The following is a 24055-nucleotide window of genomic DNA, read 5'->3' on the forward strand; positions in this document are numbered from 1 at the left end:
TGCTTTAATGTTCAAAAACCTCTTTATTTTTCTCATACTGCCTGTACTCACCAGCTCTGTTGTGATTGGTCAACCTCTTAGCGATGTCCCGCCCCCTTAGAACCGTGAGTGTTCCGTTGTGATGTCACAGTGTTCCGGAATTATCAAAATGGCAATCTATTCATTTCTTGTCGATGCACTGAAGTATTTTCTTTCTAAAACGTTTTAGGATGAAAAAGTAAAATATTTGTATTATTAGGAAAACATGTGTTCCACGAATTCCAGTTTATATTTTAGATATATAACTAGATATCAGTCTTTGTTTTTGGCATCACATTTGTTCTTTTTGTTGGATAATTTTGACAGTTTCCACAACAGCTGCCATGATTTCCCACTTTTAAAAAGTCCTGAAGCAAAGAGCAGTGACAGCCCGAACGAGAAACATATTCAACCCGGTCCGAGCCAAAAGAGTTCAAACTGACATCTGAATAAACACACTGTCCATCATCCACTGTGAGCTTAGAAAAGACTTCTCTCTGCTGAAATATTTGTATTTAGTCTTGCCAAAAGTCAACGGGAAAAACAGAGAAATGTGTGGCCCAGCATTGGAAAGAAATGTATCGTGAATCCTCGAGTGGAATCAGATGTTAATGTTGCCTTAAAATAACTCAAGACTCCAGTAAACATCGAGACATTGTTTATCACCGTGACACTTGTATTGTTGTTAGAGCTGGAATTGGTCGACAGATAACCTCAGATTCTACGACAATGTTTAAAATAGTTTTGTTCCAACTCAACAAATCAAGTTTACTATAATATAAAGTAGCAGAAGATAACAAGAGAACTCCCAAGGCGTCAAATTGGAGAAGATTCTTGCCCTTTTTGTTTGGAAATGACTTGATTAACAAACAAAGTAGTTCCCAATGACTTTCCATTGGCTAACGTCCTGTGTAGGTTGGATAACTTTGCTCCGTTTTTGGTCTCCTCCCTCTCCTGAAAAGAATATCTTGCTTCTTAGCTGCTAAATACTCTATTCATCTTCTAGTGGCTAATCTTTTCTGTGTGTTTCCTTGTTGCTTGGCAGTAATGTTGAAGACCTAAAAAACAAAACAAGAAGCTGAAAGACACTAAGAAAATATTGGTTAGCGCTGCTTTGAGTTTGATTTCCGAGCTTTGTTTCCGTCAAAGAGTTGGATACCAAAAGACTGGAAAAACCACATGTCCAGGTCCATCTGTCACATTATCCTAGGTACTGGTATTATGTTCTCCACCCCAAAATATCTGATAAAATCACATAATCCAAAGTTAAAAGAGGATTTTACGGCAACATTTCCAGGCTTTGTGGAAAATATCTTGTTATTCTGGTCACTTTTAGATCCGCTGCAGCTAATATTTAGTTTCAGATAACAACTAAGAAGAAGAAACAGAACATTTTGGTATCATATTATTCAGGATGTAACTGTCAGTTAATAATAATAATAATAATACATTTTATTTAAGGCGCCTTTCATGACACCCAAGGACACCGTACAATTTGTTAAATATTCTAAGAGGTCAAAGCAACAGAACATGATGAAAACACAAACATTCCATCATGGAGAAGACAATTAAAGTGGACACAAATGATAGGGACAGGTTATTCAGGGGAATAAAGCAATACACTAGCTGAAGATCATAAAAAGACACAGGACACTGTTAACAAGAGAGTCTTACTCCCACATTTCCAGGCGTTGTTGCAACTATATTCAGAAAAAACCTGTTTTTACCAGTTAAGACGTGACACCGCTGGTTATGTAACGGTATGATCAAACATTAGCTAAGCACACAGGGTTGTTTCCTAGTGTTTCATCATTAGTTGCACGTTGTGATGCGGCTCTTACCTCAACCTGGCAACCCCCCCACCCCCGCGCCGCCTCCCGCCTCCTCCCCCCCCCCCGCCCCCCCCCCCCCGCGCCGCCTCCTCCTCGCTGTTCAATGAGGCAGCGACTCCACGCGAGTCATTACAGGAAGAAGAAGCTTTCAGCTCGCTGTACCGCCCCATAGCTGCCATTTCTCAGATAAGAAGCAGCCAGCAGAACTGATTTACAAAACTCCAGTGTGTGTGTGTGTGTGCGCCTGTGTGTGTGTGTGTGTGTCTGTGTGCATGTGTGTAATAAACTATCATGATATAGTTCGCCGTAGCAACCTGCAAATCACATCCCAGCTTTGTAACGCCATCTGTCACACAGCGGAGGTGTTTTTGTGTTTACAGTATACGCTGGTTTCAGTTTGCACGACTTAAATCTTCTTCCCTTCATCCTCCTTCTGCTTTTTTTTCTTCCTTTACGGGTTGGTATTAAGTTTCTTCTCCAGTGCTCCTTATGCTTTACACTCCCAGTTCTTAACACTCTTCTCAACAACGGTTATTTGATACACGTATCAATATTACAGCGGAGGGGAATTCCAAGAATGCAGGCGTTAACTCCGGCCTTTATTGGATTTCCAGCCACCAGGGCTTTTCTGAATACGAGCGTTTTCCAGAGTAACTCAACACCGAGCTGGAGAGGGATCATCTCGCTGACCCTACCCAACAGTGACGCCATATTACAATAACCACACCTTTAATGTGCTTATAAGGAAGTCGACCAGTGGAGCAACAGGTTTCTGTGTGTGAATAAGTCATCATTCGTGTTTTTATAAGGCTTATAAGTGGAGTTTAACGCGATCGTCATACAGTTTGACCTAATGAACAGTGAGTGACGTTTCTACAGAAAAGCTTTGGAAGCAGTTGCTCGGAAAGGTTTCTCTCCACTAATGGTAAATGGACTGTACTTACAAAGAGCTTTATCTAGTCTTTAAGACCCCTCAAATCCTTTTACATACTACATAGGGCTGCTCGATTATGGCAAAAAACATAATCTCGATTATTTGGGTCAATAATTGATATCACGATTATTAAAAACGATTATCCATTTACTTTGAAAACATCAATTTATTGGAGAAAAAAATGTGAACAGTATGTTTTTAACAGTTGATTCCCATGAACTTTAAGTATAACTCAACTGAAAAAAAAAAAAAAACCTTCTTTTCGTAATCGTTGCAAGCCATAATCGTAATTGCGATTTAAAATACGATTAATTGAGCAGCCCTAATATTACATGTCAGTCACCCATTCACACAGAGCAGTGTATCAGTCTAGGAACTAACATTCACACACCGTTGGCCATCGGGAGCAACTCGGGGTTAAATATATTGCCCAAGGATACATCGACATGTTGACTGCACGGGCTGGGATCGAACCAACAGCCTTCTGGGTGAAGACGACCGCACTCCCTCGCAGCCACAGTCGCCCACTAATATAGTGGATATAAATATATAAGCACGGGTGTCAATTCTTGTTATGCTTATATTGTGTTTAGCACACAAAAATCTATATGTTATTGTTCTCAATCTTGTCCACAACATTTTTGATGCTCGGTGAGCTGGTCATTTCAAAAGTAGCTCACCAGCCAAAAAAGTGTGGGCCCCCCTGCTGTAGAATAACAAAATGAATGCCGTGAATAAAACCGAAATACACGTGCTGAAGCGGTTCGCTGCTGATTACTACGCACCCCGCACGGGCCGAATATCCGAATAGTCGCTGCTGATTACTACCGAATATCCGGAGCCCGAAAAATGGTATTCGGGACAGCCCTAGTATCTAGTTCATTTTATACATCCTTGAAACCATCAACCAATGATGTTTCTTTTTATGTTGGTGCCATTTTCTATTTTCCAACTACCTGTATGAGCTCTTAAGCATCATCAAAAAACACCTTTGGCATCAACGCATGTACCTGTCAGTGCTTGGATGTTTTTGTTCTGCTTGCAGTAGTTTAAGTGGGCGACTTTTGATTTCATCTCAAACTTTTCTGAGGTCTTGTGTTGCAGTATTTACCAATTTCCTCAAGAGGTGTTTGTATAAGTGGAAGAGAGTTCATGGTCAGTAAGGATCTCCATTAGTCTCAGTCCTTTGAATGTTTTTAATTAAGCACCGACATCCTCATCCTCGTGGCTGAATTGTTCTGATTCACGTCTAAATGAAACACTGAAATCCTTCCCGTACGGGTCTTTGTAGATGACTGATGTCATTGATCCGTATAGAAACCTAAACAGACGCTGCTCTTGAATACTGAAGAGATTATTAAGAGCCAAGGACACTCTGTGCTGCGAACAGAAGGTTGCATATCTACCGCTGGTTAGACGCACGATCGATTGGACGGATGCATAATATCAAGTTTAATTAAAGAGTGTTCAAATCCTTCCAACTGTCCTTTGCTTTCAGTAAGTAAATGAACTTTGAAGTAGAGACACAATGTTCTGGAAAGATAACTGGTGAAAGCAGAGTGAATGAAAGGACAAATAAATAAAGAATACATAGAAATTATGCACAGGTCCAGTCTCTCTAAACCCAAAATACACCAACCTAGAATGAGCGCCAAGTGTGAGGTTAGCTTTGTCTCAATAATATTTGTGTGAACATAAAAAGAATGTGTGATTTCTACATTTTAAACTTTTCCACAAATGCATTCAAAAGATTTGCAAACCCACCAAAAAATGGATCTGCAAATACAATGTTAGAGAGACTCACACATTCCTTTTGTTTATTTGTAAGCTAATGATAGTATTCACAGATCTTTTTTTCATTTGTGAAAATATGTTTTGTATTTGCACATTGTTTTTGTGAGGGTGTTTTACATTTATAAATTGTTTTTATGTTCACACAAATATTATTGAGACAAATCTAACCCCATAGCCACAGAAAGTGCCCTCTAGGTTCTCCACTGTTAGCTGTTGCCTTTCAGTTAAAGCTACATGTTACAAATGATGTATCACTTGTATATCGACTCTTAGGTCGCATTCACACCTAATAGTCCTCTCCTCAGCTTCGCACCAGACCACAGTTTGTTTGATTGTTTCATTTTCAGAAGGTTCGGTTTGCGTTCACACGGGAAAACTCAAACGGACTATAAACTTTAAACACAAGTCATGTTCACGGAAATGCTGTTCAACCATTGGTCAGACATTAAGGGGGTAAAAACGCAAATCCTGTCAATTTCTACCGGAGCCTCCGCCATGGAGCATCGGCACTTTATGCAGGTTATTCTCATGCTGCTGTTAATCTGGAGATCAACAGACACTAGCGGCCCGCGCATACGATTATATAATCAGACAACGTCCGTTAAAAAACATTATAACACATATAATGAGACGTTTTGCATTAAGGAGGGCGTTTCACCGACTACAGGTGTTCTTACTTTTATGTAGCTGACGGAGAATTTTTACTTTACACGACACTGTTCAACACTTCATTCTGCTTCACTCTTTAAAGAAAGAAAGACTTGAAAGACTCTTTCGCTAAAGATGTTTGGAGACATCCGCGTTCTTGTGACTCGCAAATACTACGCTTCCTATGTTTTGGTGCGGACTGCGTTCACACCAGAGATGAACCGCTCCAGAGTTCACTAGCAACCGGTCCGAGACCACCTCTTTTAGGCGGACCAGAGTCCGGTTGTTTAGTTCACTTCAGAGGTCTCGGACTGCGTTCACACCGACCCAAATGAACCGCACCAGGGTTAAATTCAACCGGACTATACAAGACTGGTGTGAATGCGACCTTACTCTACTTCTATTCTAATTTATTGTATTTACTTCCACTATTGTATCTGTGTTATTGTGTTGCTCTGTTGGAGCAGCCTGTGACCTCAGATTTTCATTCGCATAACTACACTGGAGCTATGTGCACATGACAAGAAAAGCCTTGAACCTTGAATGATTATAATGGTTTAAACAATCCTTTTGCATGAAGCTCAATGGAGACGGTATGTGGGAAGAGCTTGGATTAAGATGTCCGCCCGATGAAATCAGTCCAATCAATGGAAAGCGTGAAGTATTGAACTCAGAGTTAATCTGAAGTGGATCATCCTGCAGAACTTCAGCGCTCTGACTCATGGGTAATTGGCAGAGTACTGTAGGTGGTTGATTGGTTGGGTCCAGATTACATGGACCACTAAAGTCTGATTAGGCTGAGTCATCAAAAAAAGTGTGTGTGTGTGTGTGTGTGTGTGTGTGTGTGTGTGTGTGTGTGTGTGTGTGTGTGTGTGTGTGTGTGTGTGTGTGTGTGTGTGTGTGTGTGTGTGTGTGTGTGTGTGTGTGTGTGTGTGTGTGTGTGTGTGTGTGTGTGTGTGTGTGTGTGTGTGTGTGTGTGTGTGTGTGTTTCAGATACTGTGTGTGTGTGTGTTTCTGATACTGTGTGTGTGTGTGTGTGTGTGTGTGTTTCTGATACTGTGTGTGTGTGTGTGTTTCGGATACTGTGTGTGTGTGTGTGTGTGTTTCGGATACTGTGTGTGTTTTGGATACAGTGTTTGTGTGTTTCGGATACAGTGTGTGTTCGTGAGTGTGTGTGTGTGTGTGGGATGGACAGAGAGTGTGTGACGAATACAGTGTGTGTGATGGATACAGTGTGTGTGATGGACAGAGACGAAGTGTGTGTGTGTGTGTGTGTGTGTGTGTGTGTGTGTGTGTGTGTGTGTGTGTGTGTGTGTGTGTGTGTGTGTGACGGATACAGTGTGTGTGTGTGTGTGTCGGATACAGTGTGTGTGTGTGACGGATACAGTGTGTGTGTCTGTTTTTCTCCTCTAAAGTTCACTCCCTATCTTCCCTCTTCCCCCTTTTTTGTTTTTCACTCTTAATTGACCACTTAGGCGTATGAAACACTCACACAAAAAACCAACGGGAGGAAGCAAAAAACGTGGAATTGTACCCAGCAGGGGTTTTTTCAAATGTTCAAACTCTTCTCCTTCTGAGCCCTGAATGTGCATTTATGTTTTAAACAGGCTTGGGGAGTAACAGATTACATTCAAGCGATATGTAATACAAAAGTTACCAGAGGACGAACTTTAAATACCTTGGTTTGTTCTTTTCCAAGGTTACATTGTTATGTTGTCTTACAGAACACACTGCTAATCAACCAATACTATCTTTGTGTTTTGTGCAGGAGGACAGAGAGGAGGTTCATCAACAGGCCTGAATACTGAACAGGTGAGACAAGAATAAGACTTTTCACATCTTTTTATATTATCTTGCTTCTCTAATAACCCCATTGTGTCCCTCAAGAAATGGTCTGCTTTCAGACTCTTGGCCAGAATTTTTTTTTTTTTTATCCGTTTACTTATTTATTTTCCCCAGAGAACTAGATAAAGGCTTTCTTTGTGCCCCAGATTCTGTACTGTATGTGCTGAATGGTTGAAAAACAAACTTGCTCTCTGTTGAACAAGCTCTTGCCTCTAAATAAGTGATCTTATAGTCCGAGAATCATCAATAATTTCCTAAATTTATTGAAACTTTTTTGGCATTACTTTTAAGCCATTTTCAGGTGTATATCAGTATGTAGTGTCTCCACTTTAAAGAGTCCTCTCCTGCTGATGTTCAGGTGTATATCAGTATGTAGTGTCTCCACTTTAAAGAGTCCTCTCCTGCTGATGTTCAGGTGTATATCAGTATGTAGTGTCTCTACTTTAAAGAGTCCTCTCCTGCTGATGTTCAGGTGTATATCAGTATGTAGTGTCTCTACTTTAAAGAGTCCTCTCCTGCTGATGTTCAGGTGTATATCAGTATGTAGTGTCTCCACTTTAAAGAGTCCTCTCCTGCTGATGTTCAGGTGTATATCAGTATGTAGTGTCTCTACTTTAAAGAGTCCTCTCCTGCTGATGTTCAGGTGTATATCAGTCTGTAGTGTCTCTACTTTAAAGAGTCCTCTCCTGCTGATGTTCAGGTGTATAGCAGTATGTAGTGTCTCTACTTTAAAGAGTCCTCTCCTGCTGATGTTCAGGTGTATATGAGTATGTAGTGTCTCTACTTTAAAGAGTTCTCTCCTGCTGATGTTCAGGTGTATAACAGTATGTAGTGTCTCTACTTTAAAGAGTTCTCTCCTGCTGATGTTCAGGTGTTTATCAGTATGTAGTGTCTCTACTTTAAAGAGTCCTCTCCTGCTGATGTTCAGGTGTATATCAGTCTGTAGTGTCTCTACTTTAAAGAGTCCTCTCCTGCTGATGTTCAGGTGTATATAAGTATGTAGTGTCTCTACTTTAAAGAGTCCTCTCCTGCTGATGTTCAGGTGTATATAAGTATGTAGTGTCTCTACTTTAAAGAGTCCTCTCCTGCTGATGTTCAGGTGTATATCAGTATGTAGTGTCTCCACTTTAAAGAGTTCTCTCCTGCTGATGTTCAGGTGTATATCAGTATGTAGTGTCTCTACTTTAAAGAGTCCTCTCCTGCTGATGTTTAGGTGTATATCAGTATGTAGTGTCTCTACTTTAAAGAGTCCTCTCCTGCTGATGTTCAGGTGTATATCAGTATGTAGTGTCTCTACTTTAAAGAGTCCTTTCCTGCTGATGTTCAGGTGTATATCAGTATGTAGTGTCTCTACTTTAAAGAGTCCTCTCCTGCTGATGTTCAGGTGTATATCAGTATGTAGTGTCTCTACTTTAAAGAGTCCTCTCCTGCTGATGTTCAGGTGTATAACAGTATGTAGTGTCTCTACTTTAAAGAGTCCTCTCCTGCTGATGTTCAGGTGTTTATCAGTGTGTAGTGTCTCTACTTTAAAGAGTCCTCTCCTGCTGATGTTCAGGTGTATATCAGTATGTAGTGTCTCTACTTTAAAGAGTCCTCTCCTGCTGATGTTCAGGTGTATATCAGTATGTAGTGTCTCTACTGTGACATGTCTCCTTGTTGTTCTGTTGTGTAATGAGTATAACAGTTAACATGTGGTTTTAATGTTGAATTCCTCCTCTCAGACAAAGCCCTCCTGCTTTTCTTTCAGTCATATACAATTCCCATAAAACCAGTTAATTAACCCAGAGTTGCTGTGTCAACACATAGCATCGCAGCGCTGTAACCTAATTATTTGGCTATTAAAACGCATAAATGCACTTTATTTGTGTCTTGTGTGAAACCTTGCAGAGTCAGTTAGTGTGTGTGTGTGTGTGTGTGTGTGTGTGTGTGTGTGTGTGTGTGTGTGTGTGTGTGTGTGTGTGTGTGTGTGTGTGTGTGTGTGAGTGAGTGTAAACACATGGCTGATAAAGAGCATACAGGAAGGAAGGACTGATAAAACCACTGATACAGGAAGTAGTTCAGCTGTGATAATAAAGCATTTATGGAACGGTGCTGATGCTTATCACAAACAGCCTTCAGTACAATGGCAGCCTGGATATTAATATTAAACAGTTTATTTTTAGCAACCTATCTGGGAAAACTGTTTAAACTGGGAAGTCTCTGCTGAGCTGGTTGAATTTGAGCTTTTGTTATAGCCCAAAATAAACCAAATTACTTTTTACATCGACTAAAAATACATAATTTTACATTGAATTTAAAGACAAAGCTATCCATTGTTCCTTTGTTTGAAAAAAACAACTTTTATACAATGAAAAAAATAAGGTTTTATAGCAAGAATATTCCACGTTTTTTCCAACTTAGGTATAGAAGAAGGTATAATTATCTTATCATTTTGTATATTTCTTCATATCCAGTTGATTGTTCCCCCTAAAAACAGGTCTTAGAGACACTTCTTCCTCCCACCTTCCTGTGGGAGCTGTACAGGAACCCTCCGTTTATTTAGCGAGAGGAAGTATTTGTGTCTTTGTTTGTGTGTGTGGGTGTCTGTGCGTCTCGGAGGGGAGCTGCAGCTGTGAGGGCTGAAAGAAAAATTGATCTCAACTTGAAAAACAGACACTAAAAAAGACATCGCCTGTCAGTGTTAAGGTCAGAAAACCAGGAAGAGTCTCACTTGTAAAGTAAAAAGCACCTGGAATTGGAGATGATGATTATCTACACTGGTTATATACCGTAATTTTCGGACTGTGAGGCGCACCTGAATATAAGCCGCAGCAGCTAAATTGAATGATGTGTACATATATAAGCCGCACTGGACTATAAGCCGCAGGTGTTTTAATGTTTCATTACCATATGTAAGGGTTCGTGCACAGAGGGGATTGTCGGGAAAGAGATGGCTGTTTGAGGAAGCTCCCATTTATTAACATTTCAACAAACAAGTTGCATATTTGCATAACGTATTCAAGTGTTAGCATTTAGTGCAATAGTAGCTACAGAACATGTGCTGTGTAAACTGTACTGTATCACATAGCGTTTCAGACACACACACTTTTCAACTTTCAAACTTAAACGGTGCGCTCCCAGCGCACGTACCGGCAGTGATCTACAGCAGTGGTTTTCAACCAGTGGTACGGGGACAAACTGTCTCGCTCTCGTAATGTCTGTCTGTCTTGCTCTCGTTCTGTCTCTCGTACCACTCTCGCTTCCACTTTTACTTTTGCGCGCTACCTGTCTCACTCTTTTCCGGCCTCCAGCTTTTCCTGCTTGAGCCCGCCGCTTAAAGGTGGGGGGTGCGGACCGGCCATAGAGCCCATAGAGTTAAAGGTGGTGGACTGTAACCTGTAAAACCCATAGATTTAGGAGGTCCCCTAGTGGCCGTTAGCTGTAAAAATCCATAGATTAGCCGCACCGTTATATAAACCGCAGGGTCGAAAAATGGGAAAAAAGGCGCGGCTTATAGTCCGAAAATTTACCTGAAATAAAAAAAATTAAGAAGCCCTATAATGTTGTTTGGGGGAGGGGTTCCCTTCCTTGTAGTTTGTTCTATAGGTTTTTAGTGCATGTAAATGGTCTGCGAATTCTAAAATCCCAAAGTTAAGGAACATAATGACATCATTATATAACACCCACGCTCCTATTGGCTAGAGCTCAAACACATTGTACGTGATAAGCTAAGGGGGCGGGACATCTCTAAGTGGTTGACCAATCACAACAGAGCCAGGCTGCTAACCAATCAGAGCAGACTGGGCTCTGGGTTCAGACAGAGGATCAGTTTGTAACATTATATACAAGAGAGGAAACAATTAAACAATTAATTTAGAGGTTTTAAGCAAAGATGTTGATAAATATTTTTACTAATATAATATCATTTTCAAGGGAAAACGTCCAACATCGCTTGTTTTCTACCAAACTGTGAGGATTAAACAACTATTTTAAAGACTTTATGGGCATGTTCCACTATTTGAGTATTCATTTTATTCTGAGCAACCAATAGATTAAGTAGATTTACCAACAATTAAAGTTATGGGTATTTGCGGCCATGTTCCATACTCATCTTAATGTGCACACATCCAGATGCCTATTTATACATAAGCTACTAAGTGTCTTTTGCAATTTGATGCACAGTGCACACTTGACAGGTCGGACTTCTCTACTTCCCCCTTCTCTTTTCCCTAATATATACACTGGATAGAGTCTGAATATTGTACCATATTTTATATATAATTCAATATGTCATTGAATATTGCATGAATAGGATTTATTTGAATTCAGACCCTGTAATGCTGCAGGTGTCCGGGAAAGAATAGAGAATGAAAACATCAAGACTGGACAAAGATTGAGAATAAAAACGCTGACGGGAGAGATGAACGAGGAAGTAGATATTGTGTAAATGTAAAGACTCTTTTTACGATTTGAATATACCAGATTGTTCAATAACAGGTTGATTATCATGGCCTCAATGTGACCATCATGACATCTCGTCTTTAAATGTGCTTCTCCAACAAAAAAATTGATCTGTGTCTCTTATCTCGCCTCCTCCTTTTATGATATCCCAGCATTCAGTTGGGTACAGCGTGTGATGAGAGAATCAGTTTGCTTTGAACATGGTTGAATGCAGCGCTGATGAAAGCTCACGCTGATAATAGCTTTTTCATTATGTCCTTAGCCGGGGTTCGGCATTTCATTTTGTGTCGCAGAGTTTCTCATTCTCGCTGCTCTGGCTGTGTTCCAGCGTCTTTTGAAATGGTTGTGTGTTTGGGAATATTATATTTTATGTGTTGCGTCTCTGCTCGATTAAGCTGAATGGAGATTGTGGTGGGAGTGTGGGGTTGTGTTCGGTTCTAAATATAGACGTTAGCGATTTTAGAAAAGTCAAAATGGAAGCAGATTATATTTTACCCTGTAACTCCATGTGGCTTTTTAACATATCATGATTTTTTAACAGGCATATTTCCACTAATAGGTAGATTCATGTCAGAAGAATTCGATAATAGAGATTAATTTCTTTCCATTTTTTTTCCTGTTCCGACGTTTTCTCAGAATTTTTAATGTTTTACTGAATTTTTTTTTTTTTCAAAACTCCGACTTTTTCCCCAGAAATCTGACTTAATTCACAATTCAGACCTTTTTGAGAATTCTGAATTTTTTTTCAGAATTCTGACTTTTTGAATATTTACACTTTTTTCAATATTGTCAACATGTTTCAGAATTTAGATTTTTTTTTTTTTTTCAGGAAAGTCAGAATCTTTTTCAGGACTGTCATTTTTTTTCTCCGGAATTCTGACTTTTTTTTTCCAGAATTCTGACTTTTTCAAAATGTAGTCTCTTTTCAATACTATGAAAAAATGTGTTGTTATCCTCACATTTTCAGAATTGTCACTTTTTCTTCAGAAAAGTCTGATTTCTTTTTTTCAGGAAAGTCAGATTTTGTTTTCCGAATTTCGACTTTTTTCGAAAAGTTGACTTTTTTTCAGAATTCAGACTTTTTAAAAATGTTGACAATGTTTCACTTTTTTTTCTTCAGATTCTCAGAATTATCACTTTTTTCAGAAAAGTCTGATTTCTTGTTTTGACTTTCTTTTCAACATTTTGACTTTGTTTCAGAATTCAGACTATTTTTTCACAATTTTAATTTAATTCCCCGGGTCGTCAGGGACAGCTGCATTTCCCCATGCAGTGCTAACGTGAATCTGAATTACACACTGGACTGGAGAAGTGTTTGTAAAATGGGCCCATTGAGAACAGGATATGAAGCCAAACATTAATCACAAAACAAACGTCTTTATTGTTTGTTTTGGTTTGAGGGCAGGGAGCAATCAGGTTGAACTCTCCTCCTTTTGTTTCCTTAAGGAATCCTTGGAATGCTACGTCAAGGACATTTCGGAAAATTCTCAGAAGTACTTGTTGGAGGAAATATAAATCATTTTTATCGACTCAAGTCACTTAAAGTTTGACAACGTAATGGACAGCGATGGAAAACTCCCACATGCGTTTCTGTCAACACACCCTTTAGTTGCGTCATATTGGAAGTGGTGGGATTTTGTTGACATGGTTGTTACGTTCCCTCCTAAACTACGGGTACAAAGGGAAGTAACAACATATCAAAATAACCGGGAGGAAGGAAAAAGAGAGGAAACTGATTTGGCAAACTTAGTAGATAATGTTGAGTGACTTGAAAAGGAAGAAGCCAATCTACAAAGCAAACTCAAGATAAACTAAGAACAACTTTCTCCTAAAAGAAAGTGACTAAAGTACTCGATACAGAAAGATAAACTGGAGCACTTCTTGTGATTCTTTGGGAGTGTTGATGATTGACCGGTTCATTACCATCCTTCCTCCTCTTCCTCCTCCTCTCAGACTCTCCGGAGGAATATCCATCATTTTGAGTCAAGCCAGATGTGTTTGCCCTCTGCAGCCATCCATCAGATAGGGTGGATGTTTTGAGGAATGTTGCATTAAGTTGTAATTCCTCAAAAGCACTCGTCTTCTGTTGGTGGGAAAAATCTTCCAACGCTTCTGCCCATTCACTTTGAACGGGCAGACGTAACTTTGCCTCACTTTTCGCCAAACTGCATTGTGGGAAGCAAAGCGGAGATTTCCAGACATCTCAGGATTCAAAAGTTGAGCAATGTTCAACTTTTGAAGCTGAGGTGGAAGCGTCAGCCAATCAAATCCCGTTTATGCAAATCTGACAGTACAAGCGCTAGCCAATCAGACCGCGTGTAAGCTGGGAGAGACACACCGCAGTTCATTTCCTATATCCCTAACAAAATGGAGCAGAAATTAGTTATTGCTAGGGATGTCCCGATCACCTTTTTTTGCTCCCGATCCGATTCCGATCATTTGATTTTGACAATTTGCCGATACCGATTTTTCCCGATCCGATCTTTATGCAAGGCATTAAGAGAAAAAAAAGCATTCAAGTTGTCCCTTAAGGTTATTTTTTTATTTAAATTGGATATTCTATCCAACATGGATATAGCTTCTTTCTTTCACAGCAGCATTGGATCAGTTCAGTTGTGCAGCATTGGATCAAAACAAAATAAAGCTTATCAGTACTCGTTAGCTTACTGCTACAATTAGACACTGCGCCCACTCTGTTGCCAGATTTGAGAGAAATAAGCAGGTCTATGAAAACAAGCCCCAAAGAAGCAACACATACATGATGTTGTGTCATTTGAAACCAAAACTAAGGCCTCAGGATGACTTTAAGACTTGAACATGGTCATTTTTGTTTTGTAACATTGAATACAAAATTTTAAAAAAAGTATTTAAAAAAAAAAAAAAAAAAAAAAAAACGATCCCCGATTTTTTTCCTCCCGATTCCGATCTTTTGAAAATCACGTGATCGGCTCCGATCCGACATCTCTAGTTATTGCGGTAGCAAATCACCTGGTTCTTTATGACCAGTCCCTATTAACTTACCGGGATACAAACCGGAGGAACCAGGCATGGAGGGAGGTGGCAGAGGCAGTGGGTGAAACTGGTAGGTTTTCGCCTGTTTGGAGAGTTTATATCCAGTTTACTTCGTTGTAACATTGCTATTGCTTTGTATGTCGGGGGCGGGAGATTAATGCGATTGGTTGTTGGTCGCGTTGCTCGCAAAAAATCCCCAAGCTTCAGATACGCCCACCTCCAAGATTTTTTTAACGCTGCTGTGTGGACGTACCACACTGCACCGTGACTGTAGTTTCAGGCTTTCATGGTTATTTTAATGTTTTGTTTTAAAATGTAGACATTATTTACTCGTTTTCACATTATTCTTTGCGAAACTGTGTCTGAGGGCTTCTTAACATTTTAAAACCTATTAATGTGTCATACCCACTTAACGGGAAGAAACTCGGCTAACTGACGATACGAACCATTTTTACCGAAACAAAACATAAGCCTCACAAGAAGCATCTAAATGAGCCCTGAGCGAACACAATTGGTGGCTGACTATCTTATAATAATAATTCACCACTGTAGATATTGTGATAAGCATTTTACATAGTGTCCATATTTTGACCTCAACTTATTATATATTTTATTCCTTTTTATTTTATTGTATTTTTTGGACATTTTATTTTAACTTGTATTTTTAAATATTGTTATTCCTTTTTATTGTATATTTTATTGGACATTTTACTCTTTACTAAACCCCCTTGTATACCAAGAGTGTTTTCTAAACACGTATTTGACTTTAATTAAGTCCTAATTTACCACCAATTCCTTCCAAATTCAAACTTAAAAACAGAAAGAGTCCACAGCTTCAAACAAGAGAAATAAAACCCTCTGATTGCCTCGCCTCATGTGTAATCAGCAGAGTGTGTTCATCATTACAGTCACTGCAGGAACTGAGGCTTGGTGATTGCACGATAAGGACGTCAAACACCTAATAGAAGGACTGTGGAATTATACAAATAAATAAAAACCAGCGCACCGTTTTATACGAATTCACGGGGAGACTTTGACAAAAACTCCTGAGGGGCTGAAACCAAAATGAAAGAAAACATTTAAAAACAGCGAAACGAGGCGGAGATAATTCAGAGAGACGAGAGGGGGAGATAGACGAATGGAGGAGAGAGGATTGTGGCTTTTTGGGGTTTCCTGTGGTTGAGGTCAAACTGCAGCCATGAGAACACACACACACACACACACACACACACACACACACACACACACACACACACACACAGACTCGCCAACTAAAACACACACACACACGGTCAAAGTACATGGTGGAGCAACGATCACCCACTTTGCAAAGTTGCCAAACCAAAATATTAAAAAAAAAAATTCTGTAAATCACATTTACCACACAGTTGGAATAAAGAGATAATCAGAGTAAATGATAGACCAGTTTTACGGCTTGATTCTAGTTCTTACGTCTAAATGTCCCCAATTTAACCTTGTGTGGTTGCTTCTTATATTTGTAATCCTCTCAATCCTCATAAACTAGTTGTTTTTTTTGGTTTAAAATATATATTTATTATTAAATACTCGGCACCACTGCAGATGGATTTAAATGACAGACACTCATCAGTGTGTGTGTGTGTGTGTGTGTGTGTGTGTGTGTGTGTGTGTGTGTGTGTGTGTGTGTGTGTGTGTGTGTGTGTGTGTGTGTGTGTGTGTGTGTGTGTGTGTGTGTGTGTGTGTGTGTGTGTGTGTGTGTGTGTGTGTGTGTGTGTGTGTGTGTGTGTGTGTGTGTGTGTGTGTGTGTGTGTGTGTGTGTGTGTGTGTGTGTGTGTGTGTGTGTGTGTGTGTGTGTGTGAACATCTACCACCTGTCTTTCACCAAGTTCTAGAAAAAGAAAAGACATCTCACCTCAAACTACATGTGACCACACACACACACACACACACACACATACTTCTCGTCTTATGTCGCCATGCAGGTGTCAAATGTGTGAACGTGTCTGTAAGTATTTTTGTACCTCACACTCACACTGTGTTAGTGTTAGATTATCTCTCTCTCACACACAGACAGACAGACAGACAGACAGACAGACAGACAGACAGACAGACAGACAGACAGACAGACAGACAGACAGACAGACAGACAGACAGACAGACAGACAGACAGACAGACAGACAGACAGACAGACAGACAGACAGACAGACAGACAGACAGACAGACAGACAGACAGACGCCTCACACACTTCTGCAGTGACTCAGACAAACCTGAATCTTATCGCTTTTTCTGAAACTCAAGTGGACTTTGGGTGGCAGTATACGCCGTGAAGTTGTTTGCAGCCTGCCAGCAAACCCAAAGCAGAAGAAGAAGAAGTGACGTCAGCGGCTTCATTTGCCTAATCCTCCCTCAGGGAACTTATTTCCGGTGTGAACGCGATCTGATAATCCATCTTCATATTTATGTCAATAACGGGGTTTTCATATTAGCTGCTACGAGAATGTATGACAGCTTCCGGTTTTGGGCATTCTGGCTGTGCTTCTCTCATTCACCAATGGGTAATGTTTCGATGGATTTTAGGAACTTCCCCTCGATCCTATTGGCTCTAACGGTTCAAAAGAGGTGTCAATCATCAAAATCGACCGAGGGGGGCCAGAGATATGGAAAATGCACCCAAATGACCCCAGAAGTGGGTTTGTTTACTAAATCTCTCTAAAAAGGTCAAATGTCGCTTGTTTTGCGTCAATCTTGATACAGGGTACTTATTATATGTTATAGTTTGGATTCCTAAAGCTTTTAGTCTACTATCCCATTATTCAAGGGTGGTTTTCACTATAAGTAAGGTTTTTGTTTTGGACGTACACTATAATTTAATTTGTTTTACTATAATTTACTTTAAAATAAAACAAATCTATATTGATTCTTACTTTTCTACGTCCAACTCACAGGTTCATCATTGCTTTGAGGAAAAAGATGATTAATTCAACCCTTTTAGAAGTGAAGTTATAGTCCTTTGTTCTGGGAATGTCATTTTCGAGCCTGAGACCTGAAAAACAGGCTCGGGGGTTAACCGGTTAAAGTCTTCAATGAATCGATTGCTGGTCCGATTGTCGGTTTGTTAATTGGCAATAAATAAACTGCCATCTATCTTGAGCATCAATTCATCACTAAAGACTCATGTTAGAGTTATTCCACAAAGTTGCACAGCGAAATTCATCCAAGCATTTTATCAAATAAATATATCTGCAAGGATAGCGACGTTTATTTACAAATAAAACATATTATTGCTTTTCCATTGACATACTTTTTTTTTGTTTTGCTTTTGTACTTGTTGTTGATTGTTTTTATTGTATGTACAGCACTTTGGCTCAACCAAAAATCGTTTTAAATAAATAAATAAAACTTGATTTAATTTTAAAAAGTCAATAATGTTCAAATTCCAACTTGTCAAATGTAAGAAATTGGCCTTGGGTATCACTGCTATCTCTCTGGAGGAGGGGCAGCTGGGGCGCATTGTTGTTGCCAGTCTATGACGCCATGAGGTAGTTCACTGTTCAGGGACGAAGGTTCCCTGGCGCACGTTCTTTCCTATGGACGAGAGCTCTAGTTAGATTCAGGGTCCATAATGGTTTAGTCTCACGGATAAAGAATGTTGATTATTACCCTCTGAACTAGTTAAAACCTCGAGCGACAGAAAGAGTTCTTCAGAATTGGTTTGGCGACCGCCGTGTGAACTCGTGACACACCACCTGTCTCGTGAATTCTCCGGCCGAAGCTCCAGACAAACCGTCAGTGTTTGCCATCAAAGCTCCAGCTCTCCTCGTGCCTCTCTTACATCATTCACACCAACGCAACTCCGGTTCAAGCTCCGTGCTAGAGCTTTTCAAGTTCAGAACCGGTTCTTCGGTTTAGCTCCGGCTCTTTTCACACCAACCAGAGTCCGACTGGTGCTGCGTCATTGCGTCATGACGTAACCGTTTGCGTGCCTGCTCCATAAAGCCAAACCGCGCGGAAACCCCTCACAGCTGACACCACCAACAACAACAACAATGGCCGATTTTGCTCCAGCTTCCTCTGTACCTCTTCAGAAGACCATATCCCCAGCAGGTAGCTGGTCTCTTCAGTGGATCACTGCTGCTTGTTAAGTTTCTCCATCCTTGTGTACAAACTGGATAAAACGCCTACTTTTTGTTGTTGTTCAGGAGTTGATCCCGCCCCTGCCCCTCCCCCTCCCCCTGCCCCCGCCCCCGCCTCGACGTAAGCGTGACATATGCGGTGCTTTTGCTCTGGCCGGACAATTTTTTGGTGCTCGAAATGAACCGGATTCCGGAGCTAAGAGGCTGCTCCGCTGCGGTGTGAACAGGAAAACCCGGTGCTTTTCAAGCTCCAGCTCCGACCGGCCCTGAAACACCGTTGGTGTGAAAGAGGTATCTGAGTCCTGACTCTCCATTGCTGCAGAAGTTTCCCCCACACTTTCAGTCAGTTTGAAGATCCCACCCTTTGCTTTTAAAAGGACACAAGACGGCCCTTTTTTTTGTCTGAATGCAAAACACACTGCAGAGTCATATTTGTCTTCTCTCTGTTGTGATTGTTTGAATTCAAGTGGACGTGGTGCCAGTCAACCTTTCCTTGTTGCTAGATAATGCTGCAAAGATCCCAAATATTAGCGAATCCACGCCTGTCAAATGTGACGATTTGCAGCTTTTCAATTACAACATTTTTTGGACTCTTGTTTGGAAACTTTTCAGGGATTTTCAAAAGGCCACTTTGTGCTTTTAGGACACGGCCATCGTTATCGGAGTCTAAATGCACAACAAAACCTGGGAGTCAGGTTTTATTTGGCAGCTCTCTGGTATGAATGTGTGGAATTAAGTGGAGCCGGGGCAGGTATTCAGTCAAGCTTCTCCGGGGAAATAAAGGAATATCACTACACTTGTTTCCTGATAATGTAACACCATAAATCCTCAGATATGGAGAGAGAATTGGGAGTGGAAGAAGGCGAGACATCGGGGGATAAAGGGAGGTAAAAAGCTAGATAGAAATGTCCTCTTTAATGCTTCCACATATTTGGTTTTGGTCGGTGTATCTCAGATGTGTCAGCCCCCTCATGCCCTCCCCTCTACCTCTCTGTAAACAATGAAATTCCTCCGCCATGGATCCGTTTAGTTTCCACTACATTTCGTGTCCGTGGCCTGACCGATATATAGAGCCAGAGTCAACACTTCCTGTCAGACTGTTAAACAAACGGCTCCGTTAAACTCCAAACCCTTCGTCTCTCTCCCCCTCAATCATTTGAAATCTCCTCCTCATTCCTCACACCTTCGACGGGGGTCTGTGATCTCATTTATGTAACGAATAACTCAAATTATTGATAAAAACAAGCGAAAGCGAGCGCGTTTCTCCTGTTTCAGCGACGTAGCATTAATTCTCTGTATCTTCTAAGTGTTGGTTTTGAAATCCTTACAAAGTTCTGGCACCTTCTTATGTCACGGATTCTCTGTCGTTTAAGGTCCTCTGTTTTAAAACCTCTATTTTGTATCTACTGGTATGTGTTTTCCTAATTAGCAGTGGTTTGATCCCTCTGAGCCACCGTACATTGCCCTCATGAACCCAGACACAGAGCAGCAGTTTCACAAAGTTCAGAGAGGGATTTACCCAGCATGCCATTGGCCTCATAACAAACTGATTGTGTGTGTGTGTGTGTGTGTGTGTGTGTGTGTGTGTGTGTGTGTGTGTGTGTGTGTGTGTGTGTGTGTGTGTGTGTGTGTGTGTGTGTGTGTGTGTGTGTGTGTGTGTGTGTGTGTGTGTGTGTGTGTGTGTGTGTGTGTGTGTGTGTGTGTGTGTGTGTGTGTGTGTGTGTGTGTGTGTGTGTGTGTGTGTGTGTGTGTGTGTGTGTGTGTGTGTGTGTGTGTCCAGGTCCAGTCTGAGAATAGAGTGATGAAACGGAGAGGTGTTGTGTTTGGGAAAATGGGTCAGGAGGAAATTCAGGGTGTGTTTGCAAATTGTGTGTGTGATGTGTCACAGCTGAGACCGTGTTGTCAACAATGTGGGAATTTGCTCTTTATGTGTGTGTGTGTGTGTGTTGACTGTGCATAACTTAATTCCATAGGGAAGCCAAAGCAACAACGCCTCCATTTCCTGTCCTAATTGCTTAAACACACACACACACACACACACACACACACACACACACACACACACACACACACACCCACTCACACACACACACCCACCCACTCACACAATCCTGTTTAAGAATGACTTTTGCAGATAGTTTAGGGAGTTGCATAGTTTCACATTTATTATTTATTTTTGACATAATAGCCTATTTATCATTTTTATGTTAAAACCTTCCTTATTTCTTTATTTCTCCCTAGATGACACATATATATATTATCCTCCTCTATTTACATATCTTTCTTTTCCTATAGCTTCGGAAACAAATGCCCCAAAATGTTATTTTCTATTGGCTAGCGCTCCAACACATTGTACGTGATAGGCTAAGGGGGCGGGACATCTCTAAGCGGTTGACCAATCACAACAGAGCCGGCCAGCTAACCAATCAGAGCAGACTGGGCTCTGGTTTCAGACAGAGGGGGAAAAGAGGTGCTGCAGCACAGGCAGTATGAGAAACATAAAGAGCTTTTTGAACATGGAGACATGTCCCAGTAGAGGAGCTAACTGAGGTTAACATGTCCTCTTTAAATTCTCTTATTAACCCAGCGTGCTCGATGAACTCTGGAACAGACGCCATCAATCAGGATATTATTTACACCGCTGCCTCTTTTTTTTTTACAGCAGGTCAAACTGTCTGCTGCCACAGAGTTTACTGACCTGGACATAAATCCGTCACAATCCAAACACCTGTGTAGCTAAAGGGTTGGAAACGGGACACTAAAGTGTGTGTGTGTGTGTGTGTGTGTGTGTGTGTGTGTGTGTGTGTGTGTGTGTGTGTGTGTGTGTGTGTGTGTGTGTGTGTGTGTGTGTGTGTGTGTGTGTGTGTGTGTGTGTGTGTGTGTGTGTGTGTGTGTGTGTGTGTGTGTGTGTGTGTGTGTGTGTGTGTGTGTGTGTGTGTGTGTGTGTGTGTGTGTGTGTGTGTGTGTGTGTGTGTGTGTGTGTGTGTGTGTGTGTGTGTGTGTGTGTGTGTGGGGGAGGGATACTGTTTTTGTGTGTGTGTGTGTGTGTGTGGGGGAGGGATACTGTTTTTGTGTGTGTGGGATACTGTTTTTGTGTGTGTGTGGGATACTGTTTTTGTGTGTGTGTGTCGGATACAGCGTGTGTTCGTGAGTGTGTGTGTGATGGACAGAGACGGAGTGTGTGTGGGTGAAACAGCGTGTGTTTGTGAGTGTGTGTGTGTTGGACAGAGACAGTGTGTGTGTGATGGACAGACGGAGGTCAATCTGTCCCCGCTGTGTGTGTCTGTCCACCGTCTGCCTCGCTTTTATATCAAATCTGTCAAAGAAAGAAAAGAAATCAGGTTTTTCTACTTTATAAAACACATCATATTTATACCTTTTGATTTTACCTGTAAAAATGGGTTATTCTTCAAATGAATATATAATAACCTTCTCTGCTTACTGACTCACAGCCAGTTCATGACTTATTATTATTCTGTGGCTATGAAAGAGGGAGAGGAGAATACACGATAACGTCTGGATAATAAAACTCTGCGTCCTCACATAGAAACATCACTCAAAGTATTTCCATTTTTAAAGATCCCATGTCATGGCCATTTCTACTGATCATAATTCCATTGTTGAGGTCTACTAGAATAGTAGTATTGGTTCCTCAAACAGCATCTCTGTAAACTACGTGTAATCACTGAATTTCACTCTCTGCCTTTAACGGCTCGTTGTAGCTCCAGTAGCTCCAGCCCCCCCCACCCTCCCTGTGAGCACAGTGTGCTCTGATTGGTCGGGACGTTGTGAATCGCGCTGAGCTCCGTGGCGGTGTGGTTTCCTTGTTTAGCGATACACAGCGAAACACACCCAAACTCACCCTGAGCACACACAAAGTCACAGCCGAAGTAAAAACAATAAGTGTGGCTTGATATTGAATAAGAGAAAGGTTGATGAACGCTGTGAGAATGGGTCTGCAGAGAGAATGGGTCTGCAGAGAGAATGGGTCTGCAGAGAGAATGGGTCTGCAGAGAGAATGGGTCTGCAGAGAGAATTTCCCAACTGTCTGTTATCAGCCTGCAGCCAGGGAGGAGAGATCAGCAGAGCTGCCTGCACTGAGTGTGTGTGTGAGGAAGTCCGTGGATTGGTCAATTTGGACCAGTCAGCGGGGGCTTAACATAACGGCTCCGCGGACGTAACGTAACGGCTCCACGGATTGGTCCATTTGGTTAACGGGTAACGCATGACATCATGAGTTACCCGGTAGAATCAATGGACAGTGACGTTTCTCCAACGAGGCGTTTTGGGGAGGTCTTCTCTGTGTTAGAGTTTTACTCGCTACAGGGTGTACTTTGAGGGTTTTGACTCTGCAGACCGTTTACATGCAGACGAACCTTCATAACACACAAGGGGACGGGTAATAACCGGAAAAACATGACATGGGACCTTTAACATAGTTAGAAAGCACCTTCTTGTGTCACTTTGGCCTCTATTTTCAATATTTATACAACCCAAATAAATGGAGAAGCTGATTAGTAGATTAATCAAAAATGCACATATTAATTATTTACATAAATACATTTGAGAATTCATTATTATTCATGATTTAAAATGATCTAATCATATAATATACTTTATAACAGTCTTAGCTTCTGCCATTGTTATACTTGTATTCCTACATTTCCCTGTGTATAGTTAAAAACCTCAATTTAACATTTGATATAGACTACCTGGCAATTAATACTTTATCCATGGCTTTTACTTTACCCACGTTCCTCTCAAATTAAATCCATTTCCTTCGAGTGTGTAACCATATGTTTTCATATCCACTAACGACATCTTCAGTCTTTTTTTATTACATTATAACAATATAACTGCGCAATAATAGTCGTCGTCGCCCCTGAATCCCACATGATGAATATTTAGCGTCTCTTTTCACGCTTCATCCTGATGATGGAAATACACGTTGTGAGGAGTGATGCTTCACCATCTGGATGTTTAGATGTTTGGATGTTAGACACTCCAACATACTGTATGGACACACACTCATATAAAACACACACACACACACACACACACACATATCCACAAGCATATGGTTCTTTGAGATAGAGCGAGACAGAGCACTGAGGGCCTCCACACTGTCAGTAGTGCTGCCAAACTAAATTCAACACACACACACACACACACACACACACACACACACACACACACACACAGTCTCGCCTCACTAACTGCTTTGCTGCTTGTTTCCATGAAAACTAAAAGAGAGAACATTTGTTGAATTTCTGCAGGAATCTGAGTTGGTGTAAAGTAACCGAGTACATAGAAACTTAACTTGAGTATTTTTTATTTTATGCACATTGTTATTACTCCGGTACATCTCCGAGGTCAATATTGTCCTTTGAACTTGTTTGTGTTTTTGCAGATGCATCTT

At 40.9% G+C, this 24055-nt stretch overlaps 1 protein-coding gene across 1 annotated transcript in view; it reads left to right on the forward strand.

Annotated features, from left to right (window-relative positions):
* The window catches only part of LOC307022806 (plexin-B2-like), a 171139-nt gene that overhangs the window by 65712 nt on the left and 81372 nt on the right, over nucleotides 1-24055 (forward strand). Inside the window, 1 exon segment of the mRNA XM_079655698.1 lies at nucleotides 6995-7038. The gene's annotated coding sequence lies outside the window, so the exon portion shown is untranslated.

The sequence above is a fragment of the Notothenia rossii genome (genome assembly GCF_949606895.1).
Source record: "Notothenia rossii genome assembly, chromosome: 10".
NCBI lineage: Eukaryota > Metazoa > Chordata > Actinopteri > Perciformes > Nototheniidae > Notothenia > Notothenia rossii.